Raw genomic sequence first — 14,454 nt, forward strand, 5'->3', positions numbered from 1 at the left:
AATTTGCTGAAGTGACAGATGGAACATAATTTCCAGAAATGAGTTGTCAGTTCCCTAAAAGTGCAAAGTCTTTCTGTTTTATAAGTGCTAGATTGCTACTGAGGCTCTTAGAATGTAAAACTCAAATAAGGAACAAATTTAAGACAAAGAGGTATAGATTTAGTAGAGAGCTTAAATGAATCAAATGTATTTTAAACATTTTATAAACAATGAAAAGAAAGAATTATGCATGTAATGCAATCTGCTATGCAAAATTTAAACTATGTGACTAAATTATATGTAAAATGAACATATTTTGAAAGAAAATAGCAAATGCCATTCAGACAGTTACCAGTATGTAACTGCAAAGAGAGTATCCAATTCATATTCTAGAAAAATATTATACTTGTAAAATAAGTATACCCCCCACAGCCTGCTAAATTGCACATTACCAATTACTTTGACAGTTTTGGAAAGTGACAGAAAGAAGACAATTAAAAAACAAAACTAATTTTAAACAGCAGCTTCCTTATTACTTTTTCTACATATAAATTTTAATTACATTATGATTGTAATTACTATCAGCTTTAAGAAATATCACTTAGTAAACCAGAATCTACTTCTATGTTTAGATAGTATATGCCTATAAGAATATTTGGTTGATATTATTGTCAGCCTCTTGGTTGAACAGAAATTTGTCAGATTTCCAAATTTTGGTTTAATGAAGAATATTCAAATATCACGATCAAATTTAATTTATAAAGTCAAGTTTTCATGACTCTGCAATAATATTATGACATTCTTAGTGAACACACTATTGGTGCATTAAAAGAACAGTGTTGTTTTTGTTGTTTCAATCACCACAAGAAATAATTTTGCTATTGTCTTTTTTGGCTGACTGAGAAATGATACTAATATTTTAGTTATGAAATAAGTGGTAGACGATTTGAGCCACCTCAATTTTGTGTGTGTTTTTTCCTGTAGTTAAAGGACTTGAAAAGCAAAGAGTTACTGAGAAATAAACAAATGAAGTAATACTTCTCATCTTTGGTGAGCAACAGTCATTGAATAATATTTTGTGCAGTCCTCAGTGTGGGGTTGTAAGTAAGTGAACTGTCAGAGGCAGAGATAGCAATAATATTTTTGGCATATTGAGATTATATGCAAATGGAAATGCAAATATAAAGCCAAATTCCTCCTTACACAGTTCATGCCTGAATAAAGTTTTATGTATTTGACTCCAATCTATTTCTCTGTATCTATTTATTCAATTAACATTTGCATTTCCCTTTGAATATAATCTCATGCCAAAAATTACATCGGCATATTCAGTCAATGTATTAAAGCATTTGACATAGTTAAATGTATTTAAAGCATGTGATAACCATATTAAGTAGAAGTTATTTTATGTACTGTGTTTTCTTATAGAGATAGTTAATACTTTTACTCTAGATCACACTGATAGAATTACCTAGTGAAATCAGAAATTAAAATAAGAAATTTTAAAGCTACAAAGTTAAACAGCCTCTACATCAAAGTACCTTGAAACATTAAGATAAATATTCCCATAGTCAACAGTTTTGAAAATATTCCCATAGTCAAATATTCCCATAGTAAAAATTAATTCTTTATATTAAAGAACAAAGGTAAATTAAAATACTTTTCTTTGGAAACTCTCATTTTCTAACACTTTGCTTTGAGACCAGCAATTTGAAACTGTTATCATATTTTAAAATATTATTTCTAATACATTTAGGGATTTTCTATTCTATGCAGTAATTTAATTACCAAATAATGCCAGATTATATTCTCATTGTACAAATTTACACACTGAATATAAGGCCAAAGTCCTCAGCCTGAATAAAGTTTTATGCATTTGATTTCAATTTATTTCTTTATTTATTCAATTTTTACAGGCCTCTATGAAAATACGTAATGTCATTTTATGCATATGTATATTCATATTTGAGCTCCTATTTCAATATGTGTCTGGAATTCAATTCATCCTATTTGTTGTTTTGTACTAACTAATTTATCTTTTCATTCTAGCCCATATATTCTGGTATATTTTTAAATTGCTGTGTTGCAATTTACTTTTTGAGTCACCCAGTTCTGTTATTTTGCTCTTTATTTTTTTGTTATTTTTTTCTCTACCACAAGCAAAGCTGCCATGTTTTCTTGCACATGCATTCTTTGCTAATTCATTTATTTTAGTTATATACTAAGAATTGGCTTTTCAATATAATGGTGTTTTTACATGGATAAGGTGAAATTATGCTCCAAATGTTGATAAAACTTTTGTTCATGATAGTTAATATAATCACTCTTAAATGTTTTCCAAACCTTTCTATGTATTAATGGTAATTATTTAAATGATACAGTTCTCTTTGTTTTTGCTTATTTGCATTTCTTTTTTTTTCTTTTTTTTTTTTAGATCAGTCACAAATAGTTGGAAAAAAGCTTATTTGCATTTCTTATTAATAAAGCATGAGCTTCCTTTTTAAATATTTTGTAACCAGGTTGCTCTTCTATATACCATCAATTCATATGTTTTGCCTGCTTCCTTTGGGGCCTTCTACTTTTTGTCTTATGTAAATAGTCCATATGTTGGGAGGCTGAGGCTGGCAGATTACCTGAGATCAGGGTTCCAGACCAGCCTGGCCAACATGGTGAAACCCCTTCTCTACTAAAAATTCAAAATTCAGCTGGGTGTAGTAGCGTACAACTGTAATCCCAGCTGCTCAGGAAGCTGAGACAGGAGAATTGCTTAAGCCCAGGAGACAGAGGTTGTAGTGAGCCAAGATTGTGACTGCACTCCAGCCTGGCTGACAGAGCAAAACTCTGTCTACAAAAAAAAAAAATAAGAAGAAAAAAATAAGAAATAGTCAATATATTCTTTATTTATTTCTTTTTGAGATGCATGTCCTTGAACTCCTGGGCTCAAGTAATTCTCCTGGCTCAACCTCCAGAATAACTGGGACTACAAGTGCACGTCCCTCTCACGTTTTTAGCTTTTGCAGAGATAGGGTCTTGCTATGTTGCTCAGAGTTTCTCAAACTCTGGGCTTCAAGTGATCTTCCTGCCTCAACCCTCCCGATGGTTGGGTTTACAAGCATGATCTACTACACTGAGCAATTCATTCTTTTGTGTGTGTGTGTGTGTGTGTGTGTGTGTGCAAGGGCACACGCTCACGCATGTGTGTATGATACATTTCTTTTAGGTTTTCAGTAATATTTATTCTATTTGTATAACGTCTTTTGGAAGTACAGTATTGAATATTTGGTTTGGTATTTTTCTTTAGATGGGCTTTTTTTATAACAGCAAGGATAATATGTATATACAGTTTCTAGTGCTTATACTAGCCTCTCAAACAAATTAAGCACGTAAAATATAATTTTATGAATAAATGCATTAGCTATGTTCTTACAATTTTATGAATTTGTTTAAAATTAATATTTTTAACTTACTTGGATTTTATTTTTGCAGTTAATGTGAAGCAGAAATATTTTCCCCTATTGGATACTCAATCTTCTCATGCAATTTTATGAATAAAGAATCATAAAGAATCATACAATTTTATAGCTTTGTAATACCACTCCCATCACATACATTTCATTTGTTAAAGAGAAATTGCAGGAGAGAGTTAAACAGGCAAGGAAGACTTCAAGACTATTGCAATTTCAGTCAAGTCTACCCAAATCAGGAGAGAGAGAGAGAACCAAATTCTTGTAGAAAAAAAAAAAATGCAGGAAAATTTTTAAGCACTGAACTGACTTAGTGAAAAAATAACTGGAGGACATTAAAGCGAGGTTTGGCCAATGTTAGGCCAATGTGCTTGTTAACTGACATTTATTGAAGTTATGCCCCTCCCTTCCCACAGAGCTAAGAAGATACAGGCTCTACTTTTCTTAAAGATTACATTTGTAGAGGGATGACTCCCAGGTCGAAGGCATTCCTGGGCTGTAAAGGTGGCAAGAGGTTAGGAGATAATTTACATCTCAATGTAGCTGAGAAATCACTAACAATTATAAGTTTTCTAAAATAAGTGCTCTAAGAAATAGAGGGACAGGGGCTTAGAGTCAGGAAAATATCTTAGTTAAGCCAAAAGGAATATTAAGACCTTCTAGTTCACGTTAGAATAATAATTTTCCTGGACCATATTGTGTCATATTAATAAATGTTTATAACTGAAGCATTTCTCATTTAATTCCTATTGCTTGCTAATGCATTAATATCCATACAGTAAATACACATATGTGCTATCTCCTCTTTTTATTAAACTTTTTCTTTGGCAATTTTCTTGTCTATAAGAGTTTTAACTCCAGTATGGCAATTTCTGTGAAAGATTATGTTGAGATAATCACTGAGTATAAAATAGATGGTATCTTACCTACAAAAATGTCATTCTTCTTCTTTGCAACAAAACCACAATCTTTTCCAGAGCAATAGGATGCTCAACTAGAAAAAATAAAGCAAAACATTGGTTAGCATCAGGTAAAAAGGTGGACATTGACTATCTGTAAACAATATTTTAATGAGAATACCTGGGATAATTTTGCTTTCCTGATATAGATGCTATCATTTCCTCACCATTATTTCATTACATTTTCCCTTGCCAGGAAGGCAGGAGAAAAGCTGAAGTTTGAATAAACAATAGCAGCCAGTGTGAAACCATCCAAAGATTCACACCACTATATCTACATGTATATTGCTCCCAGCTATTAAACCTACAAATTATGAAGGCTCCCATCAAAATTAAGTCCTTCTATAAGTACACTAGATCCTAATTCCTTTCAGCTACACAGGAACACCATTCTGATAAATCTTTCCGAAAGAGGCAATCAGAATATGTATCTCTGAGAGCAGAGAGATGACTTTGAATAGAATGGAGGCAGATTTGCCCTGAGCCGTTCCCAGTTTGAAAAGACCCAAGATATTTTCCTTTCAGTAGTAAGTAGAAGAGCTCTGTAATATTTTCCACTTTGCAACACTGAAGCTCCGTACTCACTACACACTAATTCTTCTCTCTCTATCCAGATCTCGGTAATTAACTTTCTATTTGTGCTTCTATAATTTTTATGACTTCACACCCTTCATGTAAGTGGAATCATGCAGTATCTTTCCTTTGGTGACTGGCTTATTTCTCTTAGCTTAGTGACCTTGAGGGTTATTGTATTATAGAATGAGTCAAGATTTTCTTCTCTTTAAAGACTGCTTACTATTCCATTATATATACGTAACACATTTTTAAACCCATTCATTCGTCAGCGGAAATTTGAGTTTCTCTTTTGCTTCTTGGCTATTGTGAATAATATGATAGTAGACAAGAATATGCAAATATTGTGGGCGGACTTTGAGTCTGAGGTTCTTGGCCTTGCTGGCTTCAAGGAATGAAGGAGAGGGCCCTGGCGCCGCGTGAGTGTTGCAGCTTGAATAGAGTTTGCGGACCAGGAGAGTGAGCAGCGATGCAGTTTATCAAGCAGAGCAAAGTACAGCTTCCCGCCCAAAAATTTTAGAGTTCTAGATAAGAGAGCAAAACTCCCAGGTGTGGGAAATGTTTTGAAGGAAATAGTCTGGAGGAAGTTATACCTCAACTATCTGGACCAGGAGGCGAGGGTCTGAAGAGCTGGGTGAAGCTGGCAGGGCAGTTGTAGTTTAGGGATTTCACACAAAGCCGTAAACTCCACCGGAGATGACCGGAAGTTCAGAACTGGAGTGTGTGCCCCCTATCCTGCCCTCGGCTTGATCCAGAGAAAGCGGAGAAAGCTAGAACTGGTTCCAGGCAAACCAACGTTCCTAACCCCAAAAGGGCTGTGGGTTGTTAAGAGAGCCTTTTGCCAGAAAGCCCAACACCTGTGTCTTTAGTCCGGCGGCTCACAGGTGCCTGGTGTTTTGTCTCCAAGTTGATTATGATGGAAAGTCCGGAGGCTCACAGGTGCCTGGTGTTTTGTCTCCAAGTTGATTATGATGGAAAGACAGGACGGAGTTAGCAAGCGAAAGCGGCAAGACTTTGCTCACCGCGTCGGAGCTTTTGGCAATAATGAGGGGCTTGCCTGGCTCGCCAAAAAAGATGGGCGGATTTTGAGTCCGAGGTTCTTGGCCTCGCGGGCTTCAGAAAATGAAGGAGCTGGCCCTGATGCCGTGGTAAGCTAACAGGGCGGATAGAATTCATGGACCATGACTGAGCAGCGATGCAGTTTCTTAGGCAGAGCAGGGTCCAGCTTCCGCGTAGGGGAAGGGGACCCGGAGGGGCTACTGCTGCTGTTGGCCTGTAAGGCTGGAGTTTATATTCTTTTCATTATTTCCTCCCCTCTCCCTTTTTCGTCCAGTAAGAGGTGTTTGTTTTTCAATCCTCCCCCTGAGTAGTTTATTTTCAATCTCTTGTTGGACTGGCCCAGGGCTTGAGGCCCTGAGTCACCGTGCCAGCCCATTTTGCTGCTGGATGGGCTGGGAAGCCTCTGTACTGAAGAGCTCTCATTCTGACCCCAGAAGTATCTTTTCTTTTAGTCTGATCCCTCAATCGCTTTGAATTACTTTTGATATATACCCAGTAATAGCACTGCTGGGTAGATTCTACTAGTGGGGATATATCCAAATAGTAATTCTATTTTTAATTTTTAGAGGCACCTCAATACTGTTTTCTACAATGGCACTACATTTTACATTCCCACCAATGGTACATAAGTGTTCCAACTTCTACACATTCTTTCCCAACCTTTATTATTTTCTATTTTTTTAATAGTGCCCATCTTTATGATTGTAAGGCGATACCTCATTGTGGTTTGTGGATTTGGAATTGCTTTTCTAATGGTTAGTGTCTGACCTGCCCGGACCCTCGTTGCTTGAACCCCAGAGAGCGACCGAATTATATCAGGCAAATAGACAGTTTAGGAGTTCAGGCTTTATTGGAGAGCCTCCGGGCGGACTGGACTCGTGCCGGGGGAAGAGTCAGCAGTCTCGCACCGACTTTTTTTGTTTGGCGGTTTTTATAGGGGTAGAAGGATTGGGGGAGTGGGAGAGCTGATTTGGCAGGTGGCAATGAGTCAGGTTGGCTGTCGAGGGGGGGGATGTCTGCCGGGTGGGGAGCTTGTCGGGCCGGAAGTTACTGGAGAGCTGGTGGGGTGGATGGTGATTGGTTCAGTCGGTTGCCCGGCCGGAAGGCTGCTGGAATCGGGCCGAGCCAAGGCGGTAGACAGAGTGAGATAAGGGACCCTCCTTGTGAGGGAGGAGGGGCTTTCGTCATCCGGAAGGCTGCTGGAATCGGGCCGAGCCAAGGCGGTAGACAGAGTGAGATAAGGAACCCTCCTTGCGAGGGAGGAGGGGCTTTCCTCATCCGGAAGTTAGGCATTTTCCATGTGGCTGGGGGGAGGGTGCCCAAAGGTCCTCCACCAGACATTCCCAACTCCTTAAAGAGGAAAAAGGGGCGGTGGCTTTCTTTCTGGCTACTTCCTGCTGATTTTGGGCGGCGAAAGGGAAAAAGGATAAGGAGTTAGGTTGGCTGGAGGAGGCTAGGGGTCTGGAATGAGTGGCTGCAGTAGCATTTGATTAACTGTGACCCGAGTAAGTTCCTGGAAGTGCCGCTGTAGAAACTGTAGAAAACAAGGAGCAATGAGTAAAATTAGGCAGACAACTATTAGGGGCCCAAGCAACGGGGATAAAAGGGTGTACATTGAGGAAGACTACCATGCTGTGGCTTCAGTTGAAAACTTCTGGTTTTGTAGGTTAGTTTTAATTTTTTGGAGGTTTTCAATTTGGGTTTCTACCAAGCCGGATTCATTAATGTAGTAGCAGCATTCTTCTTGTAAGAAGATACAAGTACCTCCTCGTTCAGCAGTGAGCAGGTCTAGAGCTCTTCGGTTCTGCAAAGAACTTGGGCTACAGAGGTGATCTGTCGTTGGAGGGATGCCAGGGACTCAGCAGAGTTATTAATAGCGGCTTGGAATTGCGAGATTAGGCGAGCTAAGGCTTGGTGAGAGTGGCTTAGTGCTCCGCCCCGAACCCAGCCGCCAGTGCTGAACTAGCAAGGGAGAGGCCTACGGCAAGGGGCAGAAAGGCAGCCCAGCGGGTGCGGTGATGTGGCATTTGTTGTATTTGAAATTCGGCTGGGGAGTAGATAGTTAGTCGGGGGACTAAGGTTACTGGGAAGCATAAGAGAGTTGGTGGCAGGCTATTATGGAGAGTTTTTGTTAGGGTTTTGTTACACCAGAAAAAGGTTCCCTGTGGGGCTGTTAAATTAGTAGTTACCGGTATGGTCCGGTTACAGTTAGGGTAGTTTTGGCTTACAGAGTAGCATATTGGCAGCTGTGTGAAATCAGGTGGAGTATAGAGACTTACTTCCTTGATGGGAGGGAAGGGAGAAGTGGAGGCAGATGTCTTGAGAGGGAAGGGATAGGGAACAGCAACAAAAGGGGTTTGTCCCAGTGAGGCGCACATGAGGCACGGGGTTAGGTTGGTTAGCCCGGAAAGGTTGGCTAGTGTAATGCCTTCCTTAAGGAAGGTGAGCCAGGAAAATGGAGATGACTGTGGCTGTAGGTGGGTAGTTAAGGTTTGTTCTTATTGTTTTATGGCGGTATGGACTTCATGTACTGTGCGCTCATATGCTCGCCATATGTACAGATGGGAAGACGGATAGGAGGTAGTGTCAGTTTCATATACTGACGCCTTTTGGGGAGATGTCCAGCGACTATCCCAAGGGTCAGTTATTATAAGGGAGAACTGGGTGGAACCAATTATGGTATTTCCTTTTCCATCTATATTTGGAACAATTTTTAGGTGAGAGGGGTGATTCTGCGCTCTTGTGGCTGGGTGGGTGGAACACGTGCTCCAAGTGCACCCCATGCAGGAACGCCAGGAGGTAGTTTTACATTCTCCTGTTTGATCGTGCTCAAAACAGAGTAGAGGGTATGGGTAATGGATGTTGTTAAACCTGGTAAAGTTTAGATAGATGGTGGTGCTGCACCCTGTTGAGGGGCAGTCCGAGGTTGCAAGGAGGTGATTATGGCTGTAGGGGGGAGTGTTACAGATGAAGGTGGTCTTGGTATAGTTTTCAGTTAGGTAGAACCTCCATACATAAGGGGTGTGGATGCTAGACCTTGGTAAGTTTGATAGATAGAGGGCCAGTAGGAACAGCTTTCCATAGTGAGGGAGATCCATGGGGAGCCTTTTTTACCCGGGACAGGTGGATTCAAGATTGGACTTCAGCAATTTTTATGGCTGATGGGGTGGGAAGGATGACGGTGTATGGTCCCTCCCATCTGGGGGCGAAGGGTTTTGGGGAGAGGGATTTGATAAAGACTGAGTCACCCGGAGATACTTTTTGGGTAGTTTCAGATGACTGGATGGGTTGGGGAAGAGAAGCGTTGGCGTGTTCCCTGAGGAGGTTTCGAAGGAGGGTGAAATAAGGGAGGTAACTATCTAGGGGTGTGACGTTGGGTGATGGGGGAGTTGAAAGTAGGAAGGGGCGACCGTACAGCAGCTCAAATGGGCTTAGCTGTGATGGGCCTCGGGGGCTTGCTCGTAGCCTGGTGAGGGCTATAGGGAGTAAAGTGACCCAGGACTGGCGGAGCTCAAGCATAAGTTTGGTTAAATGTTCCTTGATGAGGCCATTGGCCTGCTCTACCTTACCAGAGGATTGAGGATGGTAAGCAGTGTGTAATTTCCATTGGATTCCTAGAGAGGTAGAAACAGCATTAATAACTTTAGAGATGAATGCTGGGCTGTTGTCAGATTGTATGGTAGCCGGGAGTCCGAAGCGTGGTATGATGTCCTGGATAAGGTGAGTGGCCACTGTTTCTGCAGATTCAGAGACTGCGGGGTAGGCTTCGATCCAGCCTGAAAAAGTGTCAACAATGGTTAGCAGATATCGGTATTGCTTGTGCTTTGGCATGTGGGTAAAATCAATTTGCCAGTCTTGGCCAGGTAGGAACCCACGTAGTTGATGAAGCTGACGCCGAGGATGACAGGAACCTTGGGAGTTGGTTTTTGCACAAACAGTGCAAGAGGATTGGACTTCCTGTATTGTATTAAGGAGGTGGTGGGGGTGAAAGAGCGGGCTGAGGAACTGGTATAAAGCTTTAGGTCCGATGTGGAGTGAGTTGTGTATGTCTTGGATTATTTGGTACCTTTGTTTTTCAGGGAGAATAAGGAGGTTATGTTTGAAGGCCCATTTGTCTCGGAATTGAACCTCGGGTGAGGACTGAAGGTTGGCTAGTTCAGTGGGGGAGTATTGAGGGTTGTAGGTTTTGGAAAGGAAGCAGAGGGTGGCTGGAGGGGCCTTTCCCTTGCTGTGGCTCTGGCAACTGAGTCAGCAAAGGCATTGCCTTTAGCCACAGGAGTAAGTGTGGATTGGTGTCCCTTGCAGTGGATGATTGCTACCTTGCTGGGGAGCTGGATTGCCTGAATAAGCTGAGAAATGAGCTTTCCATTGAGAACAGGGGTACCTTTAGTGGTGAGAAAACCTCGTTCTTTCCATATCATGCAATGTGTGTGTGCAATCAGGAAGGCATATTTGGAGTCTGTGTAGATGTTTACTGCTTTTCCGGTTGCCCAGACTAGCGCCTGAGTGAGAGCGACTAATTCAGCTTGCTGCGAGGTAGTTTCCAGGGGTAAGGGCTGAGTTTCAATGATGTCAGTGTCTGTGACGATGGCATAGGCAGCCTTTCGGGGTCCTGGGGTGTTAAGGGCTGAACTGCCATTGACATAGAGAGTAACTGAGGCAGTTGGTATTGGCTGGTCAGATAGATCTGGGCGCGGGGACTGGCTGAATTTAAGAATTTCTGAACACGAGTGTTGTGCTGGAGGTTTTGAGGGGAGAGGGACAAGAGTGGCAGGGTTTAGTGGAGAGCAATGTGAAAGAGTGATAGCAGGGTTTTCGATGAATAGTAGGTGTAGAAGTTGGAGTCGGGAGAGTCCGAGATGAGATAATGCTTGGTGGGTGAGTAGGTCAGTGAGCCGGTGTGGGGAAAAAACCTGGAGAGGGGAATGTAGGTTAAGTTTCAGAGCTTCGGTAGTGAGGTCAGCTGCAGCTGCAAGGGCCCGTAAGCACGGTTGCCATCCCCGTACAGTGGGGTCTAGTTGCTTGGACAGATAGGCTATTGGTAGGAGAGTAGCCCCTATTGGCTGAGTAAGGACCCCTACTGCCGTATGCTGCTTTTCTTCTGTGTATAGGTGAAAAGGCTTGTTAGGGTTGGGCAAGGCTAAACTGGTGGTTGTGTATAGGGACTTAAGGAGAGCTTTGAAGGCCTGGTTAACAGTCCCCTGGGAGGACAAGGGTCCTCTGTTTTGCTGCATGGTAGAGCGGCTTGGCTAGGAGAGCAAAGCTGGGTACCCAGTGTCAGAAGAATCCTACTAGACCCAAAAAGGAGAGGATTTCATTTGCTGAAGTGGGAGGTTGGAGGGCCTTGAGGACCTGCAATCTATCAGTAGTGATTGCTTGATATCCGGGGGTGATTTGCAGCCCCAGATATGTAACAGAGGGAGTAGCTATTTGTGCTTTGGCGGGTGATACCCAATACCCTTTGTTGCCCAGAAAGTTTAATAGGGTTGTGGTGGCTGAAAGGCATTCATGGCGGGATGGAGAGCAAATTAGAATGTCGTCTACATATTGAAGCAGACGGGACGGGGCAATGTTGCAGTTTTGCAGGTCAGTGGCTAATGCTTGGCTGAACAGGTGGGGGCTGTCTCGGAATCCCTGAGGTAGGATAGTCCAGGTAAGTTGTTGGGATGTGTTAGAGACAGGGTCTTCCCAGGTGAAGGCAAATAGAAAATAGGATGGATTCAGGGTGTAGGGGAATGGTGAAGAAAGCATCCTTTAGATCTAATACTGAGAAGTGGGTAGTTATGGGCAGGATGTGGGAGAGGATGGTGTATGGGTTTGGAACTACTGAGTGTACAGGTATGACGGCTGCATTGATGAGGCGGAGATCTTGGACTAGTCTATACTGGCCAGAGGGCTTTCGTACTGGCAAAATGGGAGTATTACACAGGGAGTTAATTGGGATTAGCAGACCCTGTTTTTTTAGCTTTTCTATAATAGGGCGGAGGCCTAGGCGGTGAGTTTTGGAGATTGGAAATTGGGGACGGGCAGGAAAGGAGAAAGGATCCTTCAGGCGGATGCGTACAGGATGGTGGTGGGAAGCTACAGTTGGAGTACTGGTGTCCCAGACTTGGGGACAGACGTCAGGGAGAAGTTGGGTGGGTTGGCAGGAGGTTGGTGGGTCTGCAGCAAGGGAGAGGAGGAAGGCATTGGCGTGAGGAAAGACGATAGTAGCTTGCAGTTTGGCCAAGATATCTCATCCCAGGAGAGGCACTGGACATGAGGGAATGACTAGAAAGGAGTGTGTGAATATAGAGGAGTTAAAAGAACACGTAAGTGGAGGGGTTTGGCTGGGAGTGGAGGGAGTTCCGTTAATTCCCATGACAGAGACCTGGGAAGGGAAAGTTTTTCCAGAATAAATGGGAAGCACAGAGAAGGTAGCCCCGGTGTCGAGCAAGAAGGAGACACTTTTACCCGCTACCTTGAGCGTGACCCTGGGCTCAGCTAGGGTAACCAGGGTTGGAGAGCCAGGGCCCTGCTAGTCGTCCACCAGTCCCAACAGTTCTGGGAATGGAGGGTTTTGGATGCCTGGCTCCTGGACAGCATGAACAGGTTCCAGACCTCCAGTGACCGTCCCCTGTTGTCCAGTATGCCGGTCCGGAGAGACTGGGACCCTGGATGAACTAGGGCAGTCAGACTTCCAATGTCCCATAAGCTGGCAGATGGGACAGGGCTTGGTGGGTGGATGAGGCTGGGGACAGGTCTTAGACCAGTGTCCTTCTTTTCCACATTTAAAACACGCACCCGGAGGAGTGCGGGAATCGCTTCTAGGTTTCTGGTTTCCTGCCGGCCTCAGGGCTGCCACTAGAGCTTGGGTCTGTAAAGTGACCTTCTGCTTCATTTGGGCTTGGCGGGCTGCCTCAGCTGTGTCTTCCCTAGCATTAAAAACTTTAAAGGCCATTTTCACCAGGTCTTGTATGGGGGTTTCCGGATCTTCCTCCACTTTTTTTAGTTTTTTCCGGATATCAGGGGCTGATTGAGAGATAAAATGGGAGGCTAGGACAGTGGCTCCATTCTGGGAGGCAGGGTCTAGTCGGGTGTAACGGACTAACGCCTCCTGCAAGCAGGTGAGGAAAAGGGCAGGGTTTTCATCGGGGAGTTGAGTGACTTCCCTTAATTTGTCATAATTTACAACTTTGTTAGACACAACATCCATGCCCCTGAGGAGGTACCGGATCATGCGGTCCCTCTGGGGTATATTAGTCCCATGACCAACCTGATAGTTCCACTGAGGGTCTTCATTTGGGACTACTTCAGGGCCTAAAGGGACCTGGTTATCTGTAGCGTGGTCCTTATCTGCTTGGTGTCTGGCTGCAGCAAGGATACGCTCATGCTCCTCCACTGTGAGTGTGGAGGTACAGATAACGCGGATGTCATGCCAAGTGAGGCTGTATGCCTGAGTGAGATATTGGAATTCCTTGATATAATTAGAGAGGTCTGCTGAGAACGAGCCAAGTCGCCGCTCAATCTGTGACAGATCTTGGAGTGAGAAAGGGACATGGACCCGAACTAAGCCCTCTGTGCCTGCTACTTCTCGAAGAGGGGCTAGGATTGTGGGTTGATGAGAGCGAGTATGGGCTGCCACCGGGGAAGCAAGAGGAGGCGAGGCCTCTGAAGCGGAAGGCACAGAGAGGGTGGGGGTATGGGCTGCAGCCGGAGAGAGCAGGGGAGGTGTGGCCTCCGGAGCAGAAGGCACAGAGACGGTGGGGGTATGGGCTGCCGCCGGAGAGGTCAGGGGAGGCGTGGCCTCCGGAGCGGAGGGGGTGGGGGAGGAGCGAGCGGCTGAAGGTGGCTGATTGCTAGAACTGATGGGAGGGGACAGATGTTCAGGCAGATCTTCCGATGAGGGATAAGGAGGGGGAGAGGCGGTGGAGGAGGGTTTATGAGGGGTGCGAGCTAGAAGAATTTGATGGGTGGAGCAAGAGGAGCAAAGATCAGGACGGGTACGGAGATCCCAGAAAGCCTGAACATAGGGAATTTCATTGTCTTTGCCAGTGCGGTGGCAGAAATTATTGAGATCCTGAAGTATGTTGAAATTGAAAGTGCCAGTCGGGGGACAATGTGACTGGTTATCAAGTTTGTATTGGGGCCAAGCAACCTGGGACAACAATATGAGTGTTTTCTTGCGCAGGGTTTGCGAATATCCCAGTCTAGAAAAATTTAGAAGCAAACAACCTAAAGGGATGTTTGGGTCCACTTTAGACTCCATGTTCCCCATGACTGGATGACGAACCTACCGGTGCTGGATAGGGAGAAAGCAAGGAGAAGGCGTCCCTTCTCGTTGCAGACCCTACGGACTGGTGAAGTTAACAGTCAGAAAGACATCCCCATCTGTCTGTTATCTTCATACGGAGGCTCCAGGAGCCGGAGGACTGCCTCGG

Source organism: Aotus nancymaae, unplaced genomic scaffold (genome assembly GCF_030222135.1).
Source record: "Aotus nancymaae isolate 86718 unplaced genomic scaffold, 86718_ANA_hifiasm-v0.15.2.pri h1tg000048l, whole genome shotgun sequence".
NCBI lineage: Eukaryota > Metazoa > Chordata > Mammalia > Primates > Aotidae > Aotus > Aotus nancymaae.